The 13,321-nt window shown below is 45.6% G+C and overlaps 1 protein-coding gene across 4 annotated transcripts in view; it reads right to left on the bottom strand.

The window, feature by feature from the left end:
• RNF145 (ring finger protein 145) overlaps window positions 1-1,974 on the bottom strand; it is a 48,984-nt gene extending 47,010 nt beyond the window's left edge. The window contains exons 1-2 of one of the 4 annotated variants that reach the window (XM_070414502.1): window positions 1,531-1,816; window positions 198-354 (exon numbers count right to left, since the gene is read on the bottom strand). The gene's annotated coding sequence lies outside the window, so the exon portion shown is untranslated. Of the gene's footprint in view, window positions 1-197; window positions 355-879; window positions 899-1,530; window positions 1,817-1,955 lie in introns of those variants that run through there. The other 3 variants (XM_070414504.1, XM_070414501.1, XM_070414503.1) reach the window with 3 other exon arrangements.
• Window positions 1,975-13,321: the final 11,347 nt, after the last annotated feature.

The raw sequence follows: 13,321 nt of genomic DNA, 5'->3' as shown, positions 1-13,321 counted from the left end.
CATGTTTTAAATATAGCTGGTCCTCCCCACTCCCACTCATTGCTAGCTAACTTTGTATGTACCTGATTTCCACATAAACTACTAACAGTCCCGTAGTTTCTCAGCATCTCCAAATCGGCGAAGATACAGAGTCCACTCTGAATAGAAGGGCCATCTTTCAACTTAAGGAGCCAGACAGTGGAAATAAAAACTGCTACCTCTGCCATTCAGGCTCAACCGGGGTCACGACTGCAGCACGGACAGCTCATCCTTTGGGCGTGATTCAAGATTCAGAGCTGCACACTCCGTATTTTAAAACATAAAAGGACACAGTCCTCTCCTTTCCTTTCACACTAGTTTCCTGTTTCCTGTAAACTGCGATGCAAAGCCATCCATTAATCTTTGATGCCTTCACACTGCAAAGCCCCCTTCCTCGTCCCTGCATCTCCTCCCCCACCGCCACGCCTGCGGATCTCAGACGCGTTTGAACTATAGTAACCCCAACTAGCTCGCTGCAAAGCAGGCGGCAGCGCAAGCAGCAGCAGCAGCAGCAGCAGCAACAGCAGCGGGGCCGCTGCCGCCGGGGGGTAGGGGATTACGTTCACAAAAACTCTGCCAGGAGAGAGGCCCGTGCCAGGGGGGCTCCCCTCCTTGTCTAGCAAAGGGTGCTGGCTCCTCCGCGCCAAACACCAGAAAGGTTCCAAAGGAAGATGCGGGGGAGGTTCTTCATCCCCGAACTGGAAGGGGTCTCGTTCCTTAAGGAAGGGCCTGGGTCTCGGGGTCCCTGGGTGGGAAAAACAGAACTGCGCGGGGGTGGGGGTGGAGGAGTGCAGAAGGAATGGCAAGCGAGGAGGAGGAAGCGACAGGGACAAAAAGGAAGGGGTTGAGGAGTGCTCTTACTGGAAAAAAGACTCACAGACGGGATGCACAGCATATGGGTCCCCATTCGAAGAATGGCTTGGCAGGCCTTTCTGCAACCCCCAAACCACCTCGAAGCGCAAGAGAGAAGGAGGCTGTTTGGGGCTGCGTAGACCGGAGATGGGTAAGGCGAGAGGAAAGAGGGTGGCAAGCCTGGACGCAAAGTGGACAAAGACGCCAAAGAGGGAAAGTTGGAAGTAGGAACTAGAGAAAAGGAGCAAGTAGGAAAGGGGCTTACAAAAGGCCTTGAAACGGGATGCTGCGAAGGCGATGGGGGAAAGCGCAGAGTGAGGGTACCTTAGGAATGACGGGGGAGGCGAGGGATGGCTCCAGGAGGGCGGGGAGGTGGGGGGCGGCCGACCCGGCGCGGGAAGGGGCCCTGTGCGGGGCTCCGGGAGGGAAGGGCGGGTGAGGGGCCAGGAGGACCGCGGGAGGGGCTGGCGAGGGAGTAGGCGCCACCGATGAAGAAGGGACGCGGACGCCGCCGGAGAGGAGAGAGCAGAATGGGAGAAGGGGAGCAAGCAGAGAAAGGGCAGGCGCGGCGACGGAATGGGGGAAGGGAGAGAAGGGAAGGGAGGATGCCGGCAGCGGATGGGGGGCACCGGATGGGAAGGGGCCGGCCGGTGCGGTCACCTCGGGCTGCAGCGTCCCTGCCTGCGAGGCGGCGCCACCGAGGGCTGGAGGCTCCGCAAATGCCTGGCTCTCTCGCCCGCCCTCCCGTTCTCCTCGAGCGGCGGCGGCGGCGGGGGCCGGGGCGGCGGGGCTCACAGCGGCGGCTCCTCCGCGCCGGGCCTTGGTTGCTGTGTCTCGGGAGGCGGCGGCAGCGGCGGCGGCAGCGGCCCGACGCGTACGGTCACCATCGTCCGCGGCAGCGTGCGCTCGCGGGCAGAGCCCATCAGCAGCCGGCGGCGGCCATGGCCTCCAGTGCTCTCTCTGCTCCGCCCCCGGGCGCTCTGCGGCGGCCGCGGTCCGCTCTCGGCTCTGCGCCTGCGCGCGGCGCCGCCAGCGCGGCGCGCCCCTCCCCCTCTGCCCCTGCGCGCGCGCCCGCGCTCACTCACAATCGCGCGGGTCCGGGGGTTCCCGCGCCGCCTCCGGGACGTGGGTGGGAGAGACCAGCCCACTGCGGCCGGCACAGCCAGGCTCCGACGGTTATGGAAACGCGTACCACGCCGCCTCCTGCCCGCGCACTGTGACACGCGCCATTCTGACACACGTGCGCTCACACTCCCCACTCACGCGCTCACACCCACATTCACCTGCCGGGACCACGTGGGGAAGTTGGAGGGGGCCGGTCCTCACCGGGTGCAAACGCAGTAGCAATGATGCCAGAATGTGTTGTAAGTCCCTCAGTGACGGGACTAGACTGTCAACACCTTGGCGTTAGGGACCACGTCTGTGATGACTCGGCGGTGCCCAGCGCGGAACGGGTGTTTAAGAAACCTCTGTTGAATAAGTGAGTGGGTGAATGAATAAATGAATTGGAACTGTTCACGGAGTGAGTATCCTTAACTGAAAAATTCCGACCCCTCGATTTAAGGAATTTGCTCAATATTACCGTAGTATTAAATTAAGTGGTTATTTTGTGTGTTTGTTTTGTCTTTTGGGCTAAGGTTCAAAACAGATCGGAGTACAGACACACACACCCTCACCCTCCCCAAGGTCGAAGTTCTGTTGGAATCTCTAGCACTGACCAGCATTACTGCCCTAATTTAGATGTCAACACACTTTTTAGGGCACAAACTGTGCCCCACTTCCCCACAATACAAAGCCTGCAGCACGTTGTGTATGCACAGAATGCATCAAGGATGTCGCTAGTCTTCCCTGCTTTGGCAGGACTGTTAGGTTGCTATTAGAAACCAGTATAGCCTTTGATGTTGTCAGTGCCTATTACATAAATATGTATCCGTAGGTAAAATGTTGCAACTGTACTGGATCGTCCAGAAATTGTGAAGCCTCAACTTCTGCATGTTACAAGATAAGTTAATGTGTTTCAATCAAGATCTCTGTGTTGGGGGCCCTCAGAAATTCAGCTCTCTGGCCTCTGGGGGTTAAATGCTAAACCCCCAATTCTGAGCAATTTTTTTGTGTGTCATGCTAAAATTGTAAAAGGAAGCTCTACAACTTAAAAAATGTAATTACTAGAGGTATCAGTCAACCAAATTCAGAGGAACTTCCCCCTTCATTGAGTTTGATTTCTATAGAAATCAAGTTTTTAAATTTTCTGGGAATTGTGTTCATAACTACAGCCACCTTTCATCCGGGTGCCTTAAACTACTTTAGAATAATCATTAAGCCGGCTACATCCCAGGGAGGCTGTTTTATGAGTCTCTTTATATAGCCTGGTAAGTATGAAATTACAGAGACCACATGACGAATGCCTGGAATAGGAAACGGCCCAAGATAGCAAGGTCTTATCCCTTGGTTTCTTCCTCGTTTGAACAACTTTATTACTGACTCATTCAAGAAAATAAAAGACCACAGACATTACAAAAAAAGTCAAAATCTACATAATGCTAAATTCTAACTAGTTTTATTTACCCCTCTAGGGTGAATTGCAGAAATCTTGAAAATATTACCTTAGTTTTGTTACCAGGTGGTGTGTTTTGTTTAAATGGAGGAAAGGCCTACCTCAGCTCCAGAGGGGGTTGCGGGGGGGGGGGGGGGGGGGGGGCAGTAAGAGATTAACCAAAGAATGTACTGTATATGCATGTATGCATAACCCATGGACACAGACAATATTTCAGTGAAGGCCTGGGGGGAAGGCAGGAGAAAGGTGGAGGGGGTCAATGGGGGAAATAAGGGAGGGACATCTGTAATACTTTCAACAATAAAGATAAATTTAAAATAAAATAAAATGGTAATAAATCTGGGGAAAAAAGAGGAATAAAATGGCTTCAAAGCCCTATAACCCTGACTGTAACTACTCTGGACTTCTAAAAGCAGAAAAAAGCCACATGTCTTTTTTCGCCTTTGAATTTTATAGCAGCTGCCAATAAATGCTGAAGTTCAAAACAAGTGAAGAAAATTACTGTGGTAATGAAAGGGTTACTGTTATTACATTGCTGCAGATCCAGTTTTGGGAAAGCTCCATATTGCCAGAAGCAGGTAACCAAATCAAAAGAAAAAGAAACCTATAGAAAAAAGAACAGGCAAGGAGCAGTAGAGCAATCACAGTGTAAAGTACTTTCTAGAGGCACCCAAACCCACCCAAATCAGGAAAGGTCAGGAGCAAAATTTAGGGTAAGTGCCTGGTACCAAGTTTGAGGAAATACCCAAATGCCACAGCTTGGTCATAAAAGGAATTAGCTTCGGTTGCTAGAAAGGAGTAGAGGGTTTATGACTGGAATGGCAAGTCATTCAGGATTATAAAGGTTATTTTCCTGTTCACTAAATGTATTTAACATTGAGGATGAAGGCAGCACAAAGTTTGGAAGAGTGCATATTTAGTTACAGCTCTAGCCATTCTAAAAGGCTGGTCTCTGAATTCCTTATAAAACCAATTATTGCTAGTAATCACATAGAAATAGTCCTTTGTTGAATATCTTCAGATAACTGATGGTCAGTTTGTTATGCTTTCCCTTCTAGATCCAGAGAGAAGATCTCATATAATAGGTTTCACAAAACGGGGCGCAAATCCAAAGAACTTGGCTAGTCAACCTTGAAAATATAGAGAAAGGAGAATGTTCATGTACTCATTTATTCACTCATTTTCTTAATAAGTTCCTAATATTTTCTGGGTACTTTGAGGTTTTCTCTATCCAATTCAAAAGTAGTTAATTTTATTGAATAGAAAAGTTTAAGTGATATGTTAAATCTAGCTACCCCCATGGTTTGATTTTGAAAGCCAATTCCAAGAGGAAAACTATATAGTCATGCCAGACTTTTCCAAAGTGGCTGCTCCATTTTACATTCCCATAAGCAGTGTATGAGGGGAGATTTACCCTTAGATTCAGATGGCCCCTTGTTAGATGTGGGACCCTGTATCAAGTGGACGTAATTTATAAACACCTCCATTTGTCATCTGTGAAACAGGAGTAATGGTAATATGTACTTCACAGATTATAATGAAAATTAAAGGAAACGTATGTTAATATTCCTAGTACAAAGTACGACCTCAATACATGTTACTAGTTCCCTTCCTTCTGTCTTTGATATTTGGTTGGCAACATTTATTCTGTAGTAAAGTCAGATAGAGATACAATTATAACTCCCTATTAACAATAAGAGCTGCTACCTGACCTGTGTGGCTCAGTTGTTGAGTATCAATACAAAATAAATTCATCTTTTTCTACCTTCTGTGGAATGAATACTCAAGTCTATAGGAGGAAAAAAACATAGAAACAAATCAGTTTTTATTTGGTTTGGATTTTTCAAATCCCGCCCCCCCGCAAAAGTTTTTATTTCCCCAACTTTTCATTTGGAAGAGTTTAAAATATACAGAAGATTTAAAAGAATATTACAGTCATCACTCATATACTCACCATCTAGACTCAACAATAGTTAAGGTTTTGAATATTTGCTTTATGTATGTGTATGGTTTGTTAAGCTATTTGAGAGTAAGCCACAGACAACACCATGTACCCCTAAATATTTTAGTCTTCCTCTTCTAAAAATAAGAGATTTCTTCAGTCTTGCCAAATAACATTACCACACCTAAGAAAATGAATTATAATTCTCTAAATCTTTTACTGTCCAACCAATGTTCAAATTTTCGCAATTCTCCCTGAATTATCTTTTACTGATAAAATTTTTTTCCAACCAAGATTGAATCAAGTGGTTACATCTTACAAGCCAGCTTTGCTTTTAAGCAACCTGAATGCTTCTGACTGTTTTGAGTCTCTAACATCAGCAGGTAGAAGAAAAAAAAAAAGTATTGTTGTTGTTTTCAAATTTAAGATCAACTGGTGTACCTCCATTCTACCCAGCCATTTTCTTTGTCTTGATTCTGATTAAGCCTGAAATGGGCAGTAACACAAAATTATGTATTGCTTTTTAAGCATGATATTCAATGTGATAGAATGGATATTGATTATCATAGACATGTGTTAAGTTGCCTCCCCAATATCACCTTGAATGTTCTAGCTAAGTAGTCTATTGGTAATTCATCATGGATGGATCAGTGACTTTTTCCTGTTTCTCACAACGATGAGTCCAGGGAAAATCCCATGACCCAGGTCAAGCCTTAACAATCAGAGCAAGGCTCAACACCAGGGCTTTTGGCTGAACTATGAGGGACAGCAAAGTTTCTCTTTCCTGCTAGACCTGAATAAGGAATCCTGTAAATTCGGGGACTATAGGCTGCCATCTTAGATCCAAAAGGGAAGAGCCAACTTAAAAATATGCCAAAACATGTAAAAGAACCCAACATATAAAAAGAACCACAGTGTATGAGCCCTAATCTAAGCCCCATCTGAAGCCAGCATGTCCACCCCCTATTCTGTAATTATATCAGCTAAGAAATTACTTTTTTTTTTAGCATTATTTATTTATCTTACTTACTTATTATTTTTTTTAGAAATTACTTTTTTTGCTTAAACCAGTTTGGATTACGTTTTCTATTATTTGCAATTAAAAGAGTTCCTAGGCATCAATTCTTTTAATTTGATAGTCAGTGTAATATGCTGCTATGAAGATAAGGAAGTAACTAAAAAAATGATGGTAGGTGCATAGAAACAAAATTGTACAACTTAACAAATTGTTATTTTAAAAACCCATTTAACCACTATCTAGAAATAGAAGCTTGCTAACACCCCAGAAGTCCCCCCACACACATACATACACACTCTTCTCACAAATGTCTAACCTAACTTTAATATAGTAACTTCCTTTTCTCTGCGTGACCACCTGAGTCCCTACATATGGTAGTTTAGTTTTGCCTGTTCTTGAACTGTATATAAATGGAATCATATAGTATGCATTTTTTGGTGACTAGCTTAACATTGTGTTTGAGATTCAATTATGTTCTTGTGTAGACCTGCAGTTTCATTCATTTTCATTAAAATTCCAAATTTAATGACCTCATCTGAATATAACATTATTTTTTGTATTCATTCTGCTGTTAATGAACATTTGGGTTAATGAACACCTAAATTTCAGCCTGAGACTACTACAAATTATGCTGCTCTCAGCATTTTGGAACTTGTCTCCTGGTGCTCAAGTGCAAACATTTCTCTTGAAGATAAATGCTGGGCCACAGGGTCTGTTGGTATTCAACTTCCTTAGAGAACTCCAACTGTCTTCCAAGGTGTATGCACCAATGTGCACCCTCAACAGCAATTGGTCAGAGTTTCTATTGCTCTATATTCTAGCCTACCATTAGTATTGCCATCTTTTTCATTGTAGCCATTCTATTGGGGGTTGTTTTGTTTTGTTAACCTTACTTGAGGATATTTTCCCATTGATTTTTAGAGAGAGGGAGAGACACAGAGAGAGAAACATCAATGTGAGAAAAACACATCAATTGGCTGCCTCCCCGATGGGTCCCAACCAGGGCCAGGGATGGAGCCTGCAACAGAGGTATTTGACCTTGACCTGAATCAAACCTGGGACCCTTCAGTCAGCGGGCCAATGCTCTATCCACTGAGCCAAACCAGCTAGGGCTCTAGTGGGGTTTTTAATTTGCAGTTTTGTAATTGCTAAGGAGGCTGAGTACCTTTTCGTGTTTATTGGACTTTTGGACTTCCTCTTTTGTGAATTGTCTAAGTCTCTGCCCCAATTTTCTCCTGGGTTGTTTGTCTTTTGCTTTTTGTTTTCTAATCCTTTGTATATTCTGAATGCAAGTCCCTTGTCCATCGTATATACTGCAAACATCTTCTGTTGCTCTGTAGCTTCCCTTTTCATTCTCTAAATAATAAACATAAATTTAAGTTTAATGTTTTTATATGTAATGATTCTTTTAAGCCTGTTTCTCCTGTGCTTTACAAAGCCATTGTGTCTTGAATCCAGTGTGCATATCTGTGTAGATCTGTTTCTTGAACTCACTATAACATTACACAGGCTTGACTGTCTATCCTGTGCCGATACCAGACTGTTTCAATTACTCTAGCTAAATAAGAAGTCTCCATATGTGGTAGAGCAAGTTCTCCCAATTCTTTGTCTTTGTTTTATTTTCTTCAAAAGGATCTTGGCTCATTGCATTTCCTTATCAATTTTGGAATTAAATTTGGAATTTTAGCTTGTCGAGTTCCTCAAGGTCTTATTGAGATATTTCGTTTTTGACATAGAGGTCTTGCATGTATTTTATTACATTAATTCCTAGATATTTTATGTTTTTATGCTGTTGCTAGTGTTAATTTAAATTTTCTGTTAGTCTTTGAATATGTTAACAGTAAATTCCAAGAGTTCCTGTCCCCAAGAACTTCCAATCCCATAGGATTGGGGATAGACACATAAATGGTTTTGATACAAAGTGGAATGGATTAGTTATGATTAAGGTGGGCCAAGTTTGCCGTAGAAATACAAATGGGAGGAATTAACCCATTCTATGGGGTCATAAGATGGACGGAAGGCAGAAGCATTCTAAGTGTTGAAACATTGATAGGAGTCAGCTAGGTGAGTCCAGGATGAGGCAAAGAGGGGCAGAACGAGCACACATTTTATATACACATTTCAGGGGAAGTTGATGTGGGACATTTTCTGCCTCAGTGTCAAGTGAGGTACCAAAACAGTAAATTCAGATGCCAGCATGAAGGTGACACAGACTCTCCCATGGGCATAATTGACGAAAGGAATGTGAACACACTAGTTCTAAGACTCCTGGAGCCCTGTGGGCAGATGAGGTCACCAAATGGTGCAAAACGGGAGCAGAGAAAGGATTTGGGAAAGGTTTCTTTCGAGGGAGGTGTTGCTGTCAGTATTGCTGAGCAAAGAAGTCATCATGGGAGGTGCTGACCCCTTCTGCTCTAGTCTGGTGGCTGTGAGACCTTCCAAGAGATAGGATGGGTCAATCCATTCTGCTGCCCTGCACCATGCTGAGCTATGGAAAACTCCCTGGGGCCTTCTGACACCCAATGTGTGCTACCATATATATACTAGAGGCCCGGTGCACAAAAATTTGTGCACTCAGGGGGGAGAGGGGGTCCCTCAGCCCATCCTGTGCCCTCTCGCAGTCTGGGACCCCTCAGGAGATAATGACCTGCTGGCTTAGGCCTGCTCCCGGGTGGCAGAGGGCAGGCCCAATCCCTAGGTGCAGCCCCTGGTCGGGCTCAGAGCAAGGCCGATTGGGGAGTTGGGGCGCTGCCCCGTCATGCACAGAGCAGGGAGGATCGGGAGATTGCAATGCCATCCCTAGTCACACTCAGGGTACGGCCGATTGGGGGGTTGGGGCACCGCCCCGTCACACTCAAGGCAGGGTCGATAGGGAAGTTGCGGCGCCACCCCCTGTCATGCACAGAGCAAGGGCCAATCAGGGGGTTGGGGCGTTGCCCCCTGTCATGCACAGAGCAGGGCCCATCCGGGGGGTTGGGGCTCCGTACCCTGTCACACACAGAGCAGGGCCGATCAGGGGGTTGAGAAGCTCCCCCCTGTCACTCACAGAGTAGGGCCAATAGGGGAGTTGGGGCACCACCCCTGTCACACACAGAGCAGGGCTGATCAGGGGGTTAAGGAGCTCCCCCCTGTCACTCACAGAGTAGGGCTGATAGGGGAGTTGGGGTGCCGCCACTGTCACACTCAGGGCAGGGCCGATGGGGAGGTTATGGCTCTACCCCGTCAAACACAGAGCAGGGCCCCTGGGGGAGGGGGGGTTGGGGCGCCGCCCTTTATCACCCACAGAGCAGGGCCGATCAGGGGGTTGGGGCGCCTCACCCCGTCACACACAGAGCCGCAGTGCGATCAGGGGGTTGGGGAGCTCCCCCCTATCAGGCACAGAGCAGGGCTGATCAGGGGGTTGGGGCACCTTCCCCTGTCATGAACAGAGCAGGGCGGATAGGGAGGTTGTGGCCCCGCCCCGGTCACACACAGAGCCGCAGGGCGATCAGGGGGTTTGGGTGCTGCCCCCTGTCACGCTGATCCCGGTGTCGGGAGGCATATTACCCTTTTACTATATAGAATAGAGGCCTGGTGCATGGGTGGGGGCCGGCTGGTTTGCCCTGAAGGGTGTCCTGGATCAGGGTGGGGGTCCCCACTGGGGGGCCTGGCCAGTCTGGGTGAGGGACTGAGGGCCGTTTTCAGGCTGGCGGGTGACTGAAGCTCCCAACCGCTCCTTATTTTCTTTTTCTTTTTTTATTCTGGGCCAGCTTTAGCTCTGAGGCTTCGGCTGCTGAAAGCAGGTTTCTGGCCTTTGTTTACCTTCTGTATTTGATACAATGTTGCGGTCCGGCTGGCTGAAGCCCAGCTGACTAAAACTGGTTTCTGGGGTTTTGTTTAGCTTCTATATTTGCAACATAGTTGCTTAGAGTTGCAGCTGAGAGGCCGGCAAGTCAGGCAGGGAACGTTGGAGTCTGCAGTCACTGGAGCAAGCAAGCCTCCCTGTTTGCTTCAGTGCATGGCTGCCGGCTGCCATCTTGGCTGGCAGTTAATTTGCATATCGCCCTGATTAGCCAATGGGAAGGGTAGCGGATGTATGGCTAATTACCATGTTTCTCTTTTATTAGATAGGATAGGGTGTCCTCCCCAAAAAGTATACCATGCATTATTGATAGCTCAATTCTTTTCAGATTTAACACTTTGGAATTAATAATTATTAATTATTAATAATTTATACATTTTTGGGGACAACATACATTTGGTCTTTGTTCCTGATTTCCAGTACAGAGCTTTTAAAACCCTAGGATTTTCCTGATAGGATTAACAAGCCCCTTTTCACCTTACTTGAATTTATGCTGATAAGCCAATAGATAGCTTCAGGATGGGGTCAGTCATCATAGTGTATTACTTTGTAACCTCTTTGAAAGCAACTTAACTATATTGTGAACGTCTTTCTCTTCCTACTATACAAACATCATATTTTTAAAGCTACATGACATTCCACTATTTGGATATACCATAATTTATGAATTTTATCTCCCACTGTAAAACACTTAATGTTGTTTCTCTTATCTATATATATAAAAGCCTAAGCAACTGTTACAGGGGAACGACTGGAGCAACTAAAACAACCGCTTGCTATGATGCACACTGAGCAGGCAGGCAGGTGAGCGGTTAGGGGCAAGCAGGCAGGCAGGCAGATTGCAAGAGGGATATCTGACTGCCAGATGTCCAACTGCAGGGATCGGGCCTAAACTGCCAGTCAGACACCCCCTGAGGAGTCCTGGATTGCGAGAGGGTGCAGGCCGGGCTGAGGGATCCCCTCCCCATGCACCAATTTTGTGCACCGGGTCTCTAGTATAATTATAAACGCCAGTGTTGTCAACATCCCTATATGAACTCTTTTGTTCACTTGTACAATTATTTCTGTAGGATTAATGACTAGGTGTGAAAAAAAATTCTGGTTAAAGAGTACATATATTTGTTTTCTAGGGCTGCTAAAACAAAGTGGCTGGCTTATGCAACAGAAACTTACTGTCTTACAGTTCTGGAGGCCAGAAACCCAAGGTCAAGCTGTTGGCAGGTCGACTTCTTCTGGGGGCTCTGAGGGAGAATCTGGTCAGTTCCTCTCTCCTAGCTTCTGGTAGTTTGCTGGCAATCTTTAGCATTCCTTGGTGTCTGCTGTGTCACTCCTATGTCTTAATCTTCACATGGCTTTCTCCTGTGTTCCTATGCCCAAATTGCCCCTTTTTATAAGGACACTGGTCATAATGGATTAGGGGTCCACCCTACTCCAGTATGACCTCAGTTATAATGACTCTATTTCCAAATAAGGTGACATTCTGACATACTAGGCATTAGGACTCCCGCATGTGAATTTGGGGGGACACAATTCAACCTACAACATATCTGTAAGACTTTTAACATATGCTGCCAAATTTTTAGAGTGCATCTTTTAGAGTTGTAAATGAGGTGGCATCTGACAGGATTCAGGATGACTAATTGGGGAAGGGATCAGAGAGGAAAGGAGAACTGGGTGATTTCTAAGGATTGGCCATGAGCAACTGAGTGAAATACAGGAGAATTATACTGGGAGAGGGAGTGTGGTCGGTGATGAAGTTAGGTTTTAGACAGACTGAGTCTGAGGCATTAAAGAACAGGCAAGTGGAAATGTCTAGTCAGGAACTATATATATTGGTCTGGAGTTTAGGAAAGACACAAATTTGTGAATCATCACTACTTAAGTGGAAGTTGAAAGTCATGGGGATACATAAAATCACCCACTAAAATAGCCAAGTAATACAAGATAAAAAGAGGACGAAGGGCAGCATTCGAGAAACCTCAATATTAAGAGGATGTTTGGGGAGAAATGCTTCAAGGATGAGGACATAAAGTGATATTTGAAGGATGTGTGACTTCAAAGAAGATAAGAAAGCATTCCAAGCTGAGCATAGGGTCTGAACAAAGGGCTAGAGACTGTGAATGCCTATGGCATAGCCTGAAAATATCTGATATGGCTGGAGATAACAGTAGGAGTGGACAGGAAGTGGTGGAAATGAAAAGAGGAAGGTGAATTAGGGCCAGACCTGGGAGATGTCTTGTACCTGTTGTTGGCCTAGTAGCACTCAGATCCACACCCTGTCCTCTCCTGCTTACCTTGGTATCACAGGGTGCTGAGCCCTGTACCCGCATTGCAATCAGGTTTCAGGTTCAGTCTCCAGTTGAGGTGCTGGTGGAGGCAACCGATTGATGTTTCTCTCTGACATGGATGTTTCCCTCTCTCTCTCTTCTCCCCTCTCTCTCTACTCCCTTCCTCTCTCTCTAAAATCAATAAAAACATATTTTAAAAATTAAATTAAATTAATGTTCATCCAAAGAACTGAGATATAGATGGAGAAGAAGAAAATGATTAGCTTACTGATAAAATGTGACTGCCATTAAGGAATAGAATGTATAAATGAGTACTGAATTAACTAAAATGTTAAGGAAAGAAATCAGTAATATCGAAACCTGTCAGGAAGAGAACACCATTAATTATCAGTATAAAACACTTCAGGAGAGGCTGTGTGACCTACAGGGAGGTCTTCTTCCCTGAGAACTGTCCCTAGGAGACAGGGGCAGGCTTAGGCAAAACCTGATGCCCTTGGAAGAGTTGGATGATCCAGAGAGAGACATATGACCTAAGTTAGACAAATTAAGATTTGATTCCAGAATTTTGGGATTTGGAGCTAAGTGACACAGAGACTGGGAGTCAAAGTCATATTAATGGCAGTACTCTAGGGATAAAATTTGTGAATTTATTGTTAAAGGCTTTGGTTTCTGGTTCAAGAACATTCAACTAGTACTCTATGTCAGGTACTGTGCCCTCCAATAATGCCTCTTCCTTTCCACCTTTTTTGGCTCAAGCCAGCCTCATTAAGTTTCTGTTATTTAAAACCAGAAATAATATTTCAACACA

Source organism: Myotis yumanensis, unplaced genomic scaffold (assembly GCF_028538775.1).
Source record: "Myotis yumanensis isolate MYYU_CA2020_CCGP unplaced genomic scaffold, mMyoYum1.0.hap1 SCAF_5, whole genome shotgun sequence".
NCBI classification, from domain to species: domain Eukaryota; kingdom Metazoa; phylum Chordata; class Mammalia; order Chiroptera; family Vespertilionidae; genus Myotis; species Myotis yumanensis.
The sequence above is the reverse complement of the archived record's forward strand: the minus strand, read 5'-3'. Positions and strand labels throughout refer to the sequence as shown.